The following is a 10066-nucleotide window of genomic DNA, read 5'->3' as shown; positions in this document are numbered from 1 at the left end:
CTTTCGAAAGCCATGCCCGCGGTTATGAGGCAGATGGGAATTTGTTAATGTCCGGTTGTAGATAACTTGACACTTGACTTCATTAAAATGCATCAACCGCGTGTGTAGCCGTGATGGTCTCTTCTCGGCGGAGTCCGGGAAGTGAACACGGTTTGTGTTATGCTTGAGGTAAGTAGTTTCAGGATCACTTCTTGATCGCTTCTAGATTCTCGACCGACGCGTTGCTTCTCTTCTCGCTCTCACTTGCGTATGTTAGCCACCATATATGCTTAGCAGAGAGGCGAAAGGGCAAGTGCGAAGCGTCACGGGCCCTAACAGCCTGCGGCCTCGGGCGCCGCGTGGCGGTTGATTGGACGTGGGCGCCTCTGTAACCGCGTGAGTTGATAAAAGAGCGGCATCTCCCTTGCCTCCTTTATTTTCTCCAATTGCTGCTCAGATCCCCTTTCTTGCGCCTCTCCTCCCTGCTCCCAAAATCTTCAGATCTACTCCGCCTGCGTGCCCTAGCCAGTCATGGCGCCTCGCCAAGCCCCAGCCGGAGCTTGGTACTCCCCTGCCTTGGACCCGCCAAACGTGTCAGGGCGAGTCTTGACCTAGTGCGCCAGATGGAGGAGGCGCAGGGCATCGACGGGATGAAGGCGTTCAAGGCCGGCTCTGCCGTCCCTGAAGGTCGAGGGAGCACCTTCTATCCGCTCTTCGTGAGCGCCATCATCGCCGGTCTGGTGCCTCCCTTTTCCGAGTTCTTCTTCTCTGTCCTTTGCCACTACAATATTCAAGCTCTGTACCTCCATCCCAACTCCGTCCTTCTTCTGGCAATCTTCGCCTACTATTGTTTGGCTCACGTGGGGGTGAAGCCCTCGGTGGCCTTGTTACGCCACTACTTCTCCCTCTGAACCTCCCGTGGTTCCGCCTCCGCGTGCGCGAGCTTCGTCGCGTATGGCGGTGCCATCGCCATTTCAATCCCTGGGAAGAGGATTGAGGGCTTCAGGAGCAAGTGGGTCTTGGTGGATGCTGGGCGCACCCATCCTCGGCTGATCCTGCCCACGGAGCACCCCTCGAGCTCCGATGACTGGTCCCGAGTGGAGCTCCTGGACCCCTGCGCGAAGCTGGTGTTGGAGAAGATGGACGCAGATCTGAGGCTGGCCAGCGTGGTAGCGGCGAAGCTAACCGGTGCGTCGCTGCTGAGGGAGTTCCTGGAGCATCAACTGGCTCCGCTCCGTCAGTACTCGCTTCCAATGTGGAGGCCTCACTCGAGCCCCGTGGTCCTGGCCGACGAGGATCTGGCGGCGGTCCTCCAGTCCTTGGTTGGGGGCGACGTGGCGAGGCTGGAGGGCGCTCCTACGCCCCTGTTCCTTCGTGAGGATTTGGAGCAGGTAGTGGGATCCATGCCTGTCTTCAACTGGGACGGGCCTGTGCCCGTCGAGGCTCCGGAGGACCTGGTGGACGTGTCCTCCGACGACTCCAGCAAAGAGAAGGAAGAAGGGGAGCAGGAAGAGGGGGTTGACTCGAAGGCGGAGTCAAGAGCTCCTCCCCTTCGGCGCAGGTCCCGCACTCTCCGCCTTCCCCAGAGCGACGACGACAAGGATGAGGGTGAGGAGGGCGGCGGGAGCCTGCCTCCGATCCCGAAGAAGGACCGGACTGGGCTAGTCCCCCGCGGGTCTACCTCGGCCCCGGGGCGATCCGCAGGCGCGCCTCCTGCTCCCGAGCCCCTTGAAGCCGACCCTTGCAGCCGGCTCTCGGGCTTTAAGTTCGGCCGGAGGCTGCTCGACTCCACCAGCGACGACCTGTAAGTGCCTGCTTCCCGTCTTGATTATTGTTCTGTCGACGAGACCTGATGCCCATGTCCTTCGGCCAGGCTGGCGCCTGCGGCGAAGAAGCCGAAGGGAGCTCCTGAGGTCCCATCCGTGGTTGTGCCTCTGCCCGAGAAACAAGGTGGCCGTCACGCGCAAGCCTCTCCTGCCCGGGCGTCCTCGCGAGTCCAGGCTGAGCCCGCTGGGGCGAGCTCAGCCCCCTTGACCCAGGCGACTCCCGAGGTGCCTTTGCTTGACGCTGCCTCCACTGTCGCCGTGGCGCCGCTGGTTCCGCCTCAAGGCGCAGTGGTCACATAGCCATCTTCTCCTCCTTCTCCACCGACTGCTGCTTCTCCGAATATGGTTCTGGATCGCGCCATTGCCGGACTGGACCGTCTGCGGCAGGATCTTCTGGGCACCGACCCCCATCTGGTGGCCGGGCACTTGGAGCTGGCCTCAGGCTGGATTCGTTCCTATGCTTCGATACAGGCGGCGCTGGTCCAAGCCTCGACGGCTTGCAACAAGGAGAAACAGGTCGTCCATGAGGCGAAGGTTGCCCGCGATGCTGCCCTGGGGGAGGCAGCCAGCGTCCAAGGGCGCTGTGAGACGCTGGAGAGCGAGCTGAAGGGCCTGCAGAACCAGCTTGCAGAGGAGGCCCGCCTTCGCCAAGAGCGGGAGGAAAGCATGAAGATTCGCGAGGCGGCCGTCAAGGACCTGGAGGCCAAGCTCAAGAGGCGTCGTGGCCGCCTAGGTGTGCTGGAGCAAGAGCTGGAGGCGAGGAGGGTTGAGCTGGACGGCAAGGCCCGGGTTCTCGCCGAGGATCGCGTGGCCTTCGCGGATTTGGAAGAGAAGGCTCGCACTTCGCTGAAGACGCTTTATGACAGGGCCTTGAGAGCCTGCTGGCCGGCAAGGAGGATGGCCCCGCCAAGCTGCTTCCCTTCCTGGTTCACGCCCTTAACGGCGTCACCCTTGGCCTTGGCCCTACGGCTGAGGCCGAGGCACGCGTCTTGTCTTCTGCAGCGCTGACACGGGTCTTCACCCGCATCTATCTTCGTGACCCCAACATCGACCTCGATAGCCTGCTGGAGCCAGTGAGCGGCGAGCGCACCGCTGCCGCTGCTGAGGCCGCGAAGGGTCATGCGGAGGCTCTGCTGGGGAAGTTTCGGGCCTTCAGCACCAGGCCGAAGCAGAGTGCTACTGGCCCTGCTGCTCCGCAAGGCGAACCTACTCCACGCATATCCCCCGCCGGCAAGTGACTCCGTCGTGGCTCCCGTCCTGTTTTTAATTCCTGCGCATGTACCATGTCTCGGGGAGGCGTTAAAACTTAAGTTTGATGCTGTGATAACAGCATGGACTGTAATATTTGCTTTTGAATTCCCTGAAATTTGCATTATTCCTTCCTACTGGCTTATGTTCTACGTCGGCAGAGCCCGACCCCGCGCATACCTCGGCCGCCGTTGGCCCCGACCGGAAACCAGGACGGGACCAAGGAGTGAGGGGCTACGTGACAAGTTAGGCTCCTGAGTCGCGATGCTCAGGAGTCCCCCTTGGCACTCGAACAACAAGTAGGGAGGTGAGGTGTGCGTGGATCTGCTGTTCTACGTCTGCAGGGCCTGGCCCCGCGCATACCTCAACCGCCGTTATCCTTTCGGAACTAAGGAGTGAGGGGCTACGTGACCAGTTAGGCTCCTGAGACGCGATGCTCAGGAGTCCCCCTTGACGCTCAAACGGCCTCCTTGGCTCCGCTCGGGGAGGGACGTGCGACAAACCAGGCCCGGGGGGGCCTGGCCAGGTGGGGTGCGTCTAGGCGAGACCCAGGCGCAGCCCCCGTGCCCAGCCCCTTCGCACGGCACTCCCGAGGGGAGGCGTTGCGACAAGGCCAGACACTGAGCTCCGGGATCCCTGAGATTGATGCGGCCCGGAGGCCACCCTCAGTTGTTTATCACCAGCGCGGAGCATAGCGCTTCCATATGCGTATGGGCATAGCCGCTCCTCGGCAGTGTCGTGAGCCAGCACGGAGCATGGTGCTTCCACTGGTATGTGGGAGGGGGCTCCCCTCCGGGAGGAGCCCCCGGGGCGTATACAGCCCCACCTTGACACGTGGCCGGCACGGTAGGGCTTGATGAGGTGTATCTGGGCACCCGTGAGCCAGCGCGGGACTCACGGGGCCCTACCTCAAGGCGGGTTGCGCCTGGCTCTGGGCCTTATCTTGGAGCGTGTTCTTGCAAATTTGGCCAGATGCTGGTGCTCTACGTCTTCGGGTCCCGGCTCTCGGGCTAGTCTCAGCCGTCGCTGGCATGCCAGGTCATGATGCCATGGACAAGACCAGAGGGTGAGGGCCGGAGAGCCGGTAGGAGCCCTGAGTCTCGATGCTCAGGCACCCCCCCCTTTAACGCGCAAGCTGGGTTAGATGACGAAACTCTACGTCCTCGGGTCCCGGCTCTCGGGCTGGTCTTAGCCGTCGCTGGCATGCCAGGTCGCGATGCTGTGGACAAGACCAGAGGGTGAGGGCCGGAGAGCCATTAGGAGCCCTGAGTCGCGATGCTCAGGCACCCCCCCTTTAACGCGCAAGATTCCGACACCCAGGAGAGAAAGGCACCAAATAACAAGCATGGTGGATCGAAAGCATAGTCCTAAGATAAACGCAAGAAGGATACATGCCGCTGGGACAAGCCCGAGCGGCTTGGGGATGATGCAGCCCGAGGGGCACCCCCAATAAGATAAGCTAAGGACATGAAATGAAAGGGATACATGCCGCAGGACGGACCCACGCGGCCTGGGAATAATGCGGCCCTGAGGGCGCTCCCAGCCAGAAACGAAACTTAAAAGATGTTACCTGATGATGTTGGGGACAAAGGGGTGTTGGTGTAGCAGACTCGATGGGCTGCGGGAGCCAATCCTCACGAGCCCCCAGGCCCAGGGGCCTCGGGAGGCTCCGGAGGCGCCGGCGGCTCCTCGTGTGCCATCTCCATCTCCGCCAGGGCTGCGGCACGCCTGACCTCTTGAGCCTCCAAGATGGCCCTCATGAGACGCTGGTGCGCAACAGCCGTGTTCGGCAGGCCGTAAGGCATGCGCACGTAGCTGTGGGGCGGACCCTCACAACGTCCCACTCGCGAGGGCCAGAGGCACTCTTGAGACGCGGCTCGGTTGAGCCCTGGTATGTCGATGCAGACGCGAAGCCCACCATCCTCGCCTGGATGGGGGGCCACAGCGGGTAGGCGGCGGCTGCCTCTCATGACCCTTGACTCCTGTAACTCCTGAATGGCCTTGCTGACGAACTCCTGAGGGTTTGGCCCTCCTTGCCTTGCTCCTTCTTGAGGGAAACATGCTTCAAAGCACGCCTCCGCGTGGTGCCCAAGCGCCTCCCTCGTGACCTCGGCGAGGTCGGCGGCCCTCCAGGGGAGAGCCCCCGAGCCCTGCCTGAGGAGGGCACCGGGCGCGCTTCCCTATGCGATGGAAGGAGGCTCCTCCTGGCCAGGCGCGGGCCCTGAGGGGCCTGCCTCCTGAGGAGCCGGGCCGGTTGATGTCTTCTTCTTCTCGGGGGCGGCCTCGGGAAGCCTCCTACCTCCGCGGTCTGGGTCTTCCAGTGATGCGGCCTGAAAGGCTCGCTCCAGGGAGCACACTCCGTCTCTCTCTTCGCAGGGCACCGTGATGACCCCGCCGCTTCCTGGCATCTTGAGGACGTTGTAGCTGTGGTGGGTTACGGCCATGAACTTGGCCAGCGCCGGGTACCCGAGGATGGCGTTGTATGGCAGGCGAATGTGGGCGACGTCGAAGTCGATGAGCTCGGTGCGGTAGTTGTTGCGTGCCCCGAAGGTGACAGGAAGGCGGACCTGCCCTATCGGGACCGTGGAGCCATCGGTGACTCCGGAGAAGGGCTTGGTTGGCTGAAGCTGACTGTAAGGTACTTGAAGATTGTTGAATGTTTCCACGGCAGGACATTGAGCCCTGCCCCGCCATCGATGAGGGTCCTGGTGACTAGCACGTTGCTGATGATTGGGGAATAAAGCATCAGGAGGACTCCTGCTGTGGCCGCGCACTTGAGCTGATCTACTGAACTGACCGTGATGGCGCACGCCGACCACCTGAGAGGGCGCGTGTCCTCGAGCTTGGGGACGACTACATTCACTTTGCGGGCGAACTGCTTGAAGATGCGCTGAGAGGCTGGGGCTTGAGCTCCGCCCATGATGCAGGCGATTGCACGCGGTTCCTAGAAGCCCCCAGCCCCCTCGTCCTAATGACGGTCTTCATTCCTTCTTGGCTGCGGCGGCAGCGGAGGGAGGCATGCGTTCCCTTGCAGGCGATCCTTGCGAGGCTGATCCCTCCAGCCTCCCTCGCGAGGCGGGTCCTGCCAGCGGTCCTCGCGAGGTTGGTCGCGCCACCCTTGGCGCGGGCCGCGGTCTTCCCAGCGTCCTGCATTCCTTCCTCCTCCTCGGCCGTAGCCCCAGTCGCTGCGGTCGGGACGTCTGCCGACCCTTCCTTCGCGCACGGCCCGGAGCTCTTGGCATTCATTTGTGTTGTGGGTGTGGAGGTCGTGGTACACGCAGTACCGACTGCCCTTGGAGGATTCGGGCTGGTCTCTGCCTCGTTTGGTGTCTGGCTCGGCCGCGAGCACGGCAGCCCCCCTTGCGCTTCACGTCCTTGGCCTTGGGCTTCTTCTCTTCGGGGTCCGCGGCAGGCAGCTCGAGGAGGGAGAGGCGCCCCTCCTCAGCCCTGGCGCACTTGGTCGCCAAGTTGAACAGCTCCAAGGAGGTGCACAGGTCTTCATGCATCGCCAGCTCCTCCTTCATCTTGACGTCGCGCACACCGTCGGAGAAGGCAGAGATGATGGCCTCCTCCGTTACCCTGGGGATCTTGAGGCGAGCGTTGTTGAAGCGCTGGATGTACTTCTGCAGAGTTTCCCCTTGCCACTGCTTGATACGGCGCATGTCGCTCACGGCGGGTGGCCGGTTGCAAGTACCCTGGAAGTTGACGATGAAGCGGGTGCGCATCTCGTCCCAGGAAGAGATCGTGCCTGGGGCCAGATTCAGGAGCCAGGTGCGGGCTCCGTCCTTGAGCGCCATGGGAAACCAGTTCGCCATGACCTTTTCGTCTTCGTTGGCAGCTTCGATGCCCAACTCGTAGAGTTGGAGGAACTCCGCAGGGTCAGCCATGCCGTCGTAGCGAGGGGGTAGGTCTGGCTTGAACTTGCTGGGCCACGCGACGCTATGCAGCTCGGAGGTGAAGGCGTGGCAGCCCGCCGTAGCCACGGGGGGCCTTGGGTGACGGAGAGCTTGGTCCTGCGGGTCCCCATGCGCCGCGGCTGGGGGCATCGCAGGGTCTTGACGTGCTGGAGGAGGGAGCGCTCAGGCAGCTTCTCACGGGCGAGGGACTTCTTGGTAGCTCTGCTCTTGCCGTGCTGGTGCCTAGCGGAGCGGGTTCCGCCCAGGGGCCGCGCGCCTTGGGGCCAAGGCGCCTTCTTGAGGGGGAGGCGGCTGAGGCGCCCCAAGAGCTTCATCGCCCGCGCGGGGCGGGGTGCGGTGCAGCGAGAAGGATGGTGCGGGGGCGCCTCCGGCGGCGCGGACGAGCTCAGTGACTCGGTCGAGCCATTCTTCATAGACATCGTCGATGGGGCGGTAGCGCAGGAGCTCGTTTGCCGCGATGAGCGCAGCTCGGGCCTCCATGGCCACGCGGCGCGCGCGTGACGAAGAACCAGCTGGGGTGAGCGGGGGCGTGGCGGTGCGGCCGTCCTGCCTCATGGACGGATGTTGGGCCGATGCTTGCTGCTCGTTCCCCGCCGGGGCGGTGGCGGTGTTGACAGCAGGTGACGGGGAACGACGAGGGCGCCCACCGACGGGAGCCGTCTAGGCGACATGGGAGGCGAGGGCGGCTCGGCGCTCGGTGCGAGCCCGACGAGCGTCAGACATGGTTGCGATGGTCGGGGAAGAACGAGATGACGGAAGGCAGATTCTGGCGCACCCCTACCTGGCGCGCCAAATGTCGGATTTTGGGTTCCGGCAGACCCTTGAGGTTCGAACACTGGGGTGCGCGCGGAGATTCAACCCTCTACCGGCTCGCTCTTCGCCAACTCGCTAAGATCTAAACTACCTAATTGAACATCTCAAGAGACACAAGATTTATACTGGTTCAGGCCACCATTGTGGTGTAATACCCTACTCCAGTGTGTGGTGTGGTGGACTGCCTCTTGGGCTTGATGATGAACAATACAAAGCAGAACAGCCTCACGAGGGTCTGTTCTTGGCTGGTGCGATGAATTGCTAGGAGGGGTTCAGTCGCTCTATCTTCTGGTTTCTTGATGAGGATCCAGATGCCTCTACCCTGGGGGTGGCTAGTCCTATTTATAGGCAAAGGCCCTGGGCCTCTTCCAAATATTGAGCGGGAAGGGCGCCAACAATTGGCCATTTTGAAGGGGAACATCGGGTACACTTATCCTGACTAAAGTTGGTCCTCGCCTGTCAAAGGCTCTGGTGATGATGCCGGCTTGGGCTCCACAACGACTTCCTTCCAGCCGTTAGGCTGGTCTTGGTCTTGTTGCACTGAAATGGACGCCTTTGCTTGATACTCTCGCCTGCGCTTGCTCCCTTTGCACCAAAGAGGAAAGGAGGACACTGCGCGGGCTGGCGCCCGACTGGCGCCCTTGGTCGTCATGGCTTGCATCATGGGCACCTCGCGAGGTACCTTGCCTTGAACTCTCCACCCCCTCATGAGCCAGCCTGACGAGGCCGTGCCTGAGGAAGCTCCTTGTCGTCCGCCCCGTGAGGCTTGGCCCCTCGCGAGGGTCTTGAGCTTGCGTTGATGAAGATGGGCTGTGCTGGGCCTCCTTCGAGCCACGCCGCAGGCCGCAGGCAGGCAAGTCTGGGGACCCCCGTTCCCAGAACACCGACACCCGTGGTGCTTCGCACTTGCCCCTTCGCTTCTCTGCTAAGCCAAGTCCGGGCGCGCCTTGGGCCCGGGGGCTACTGTCGTTGTTCTAGGAACGGGGGTCCCTAGACTTGCCTGCCTGCAGCCTGCTGCGTGGCTCAAGTGGGGCCCCAGCACAGCCCAGCTTCATCATCTCAAACTCAAGACCCTCGCGAGGGGCCAAGACTCGTTGGGCGGACGACAGGAAGCTTCCTCGGGAGCAGCCTCATCAGGCAGGCTCGCGAGGAGGCGGAGAGATCAAGGCAGGTGTCGGATTTCGGGTTCCGGCAGACCCTTGAGGTTCTAACTCTGGGGTGCACACGAAGATCTTTCCCCTACCGGCTCACGTCTCGAAGGCTTGCAAGGAATCTAAGCAAGAAATAAGAACACACAAAGGACAAGAGATTTATACTAGTTCAGGCCACCATTGTGGTGTAATGATAACCCACAAGTATAGGGGATCGCAACAGTTTTCGAGGGTAGAGTATTCAACCCAAATTTATTGATTCGACACAAGGGGAGCCAAAGAATATTCTCAAGTATTAGCAGCTGAGTTGTCAATTCAACCGCACCTGGAAACTTAGTATCTGCAGCAAAGTGTTTAGTAGCAAAGTAATATGATAGTGGTGGTAACGGTAACAAAAGTAAAGACAGCAAAAGTAATGTTTTTGGTATTTTGTAGTGATTGTAACAGTAGCAACGGAAAAGTAAATAAGCGAGAACCAGTATATGGAAAACTCGTAGGCACTGGATTAGTGACAGATAATTATGCCGGATGCGGTTCGTCATGTAACAGTCATAACATAGGGTGACACAGAACTAGCTCCAATTCATCAATGTAATGTAGGCATGTATTCCGTATATAGTCATACGTGCTTATGGAAAAGAACTTGCATGACATCTTTTGTCCTACCCTCCCGTGGCAGCGGGGTCCTATTGGAAACTAAGGGATATTAAGGCCTCCTTTTAATAGAGAACCGGAACAAAGCATTAGCACATAGTGAATACATGAACTCCTCAAACTATGGTCATCACCTGGAGTGGTCCCGATTATTGTCACTTTGGGGTTGCCGGATCATAACACATAGTAGGTGATTATAGACTTGCAAGATAGGATCAAGAGCACACATATATTCATGAAAACATAATAGGTTCAGATCTGAAATCATGGCACTCGGGCCCTAGTGACAAGCATTAAGCATAGCAAAGTCATAGCAACATCAATCTCAGAACATAGTGGATACTAGGGATCAAACCCTAGCAAAACTAACTCGATTACATGATAAATCTCATCCAACCCATCATCGTCCAGCAAGCCTACGATGGAATTTCTCACGCACGGCGGTGAGCATCATGAAATTGGTGATGGAGGATGGTTG

This window comes from Triticum aestivum, chromosome 6B (assembly GCF_018294505.1).
Source record: "Triticum aestivum cultivar Chinese Spring chromosome 6B, IWGSC CS RefSeq v2.1, whole genome shotgun sequence".
Lineage (NCBI taxonomy): Eukaryota > Viridiplantae > Streptophyta > Magnoliopsida > Poales > Poaceae > Triticum > Triticum aestivum.
Note: the sequence above shows the minus strand (reverse complement) of the source record.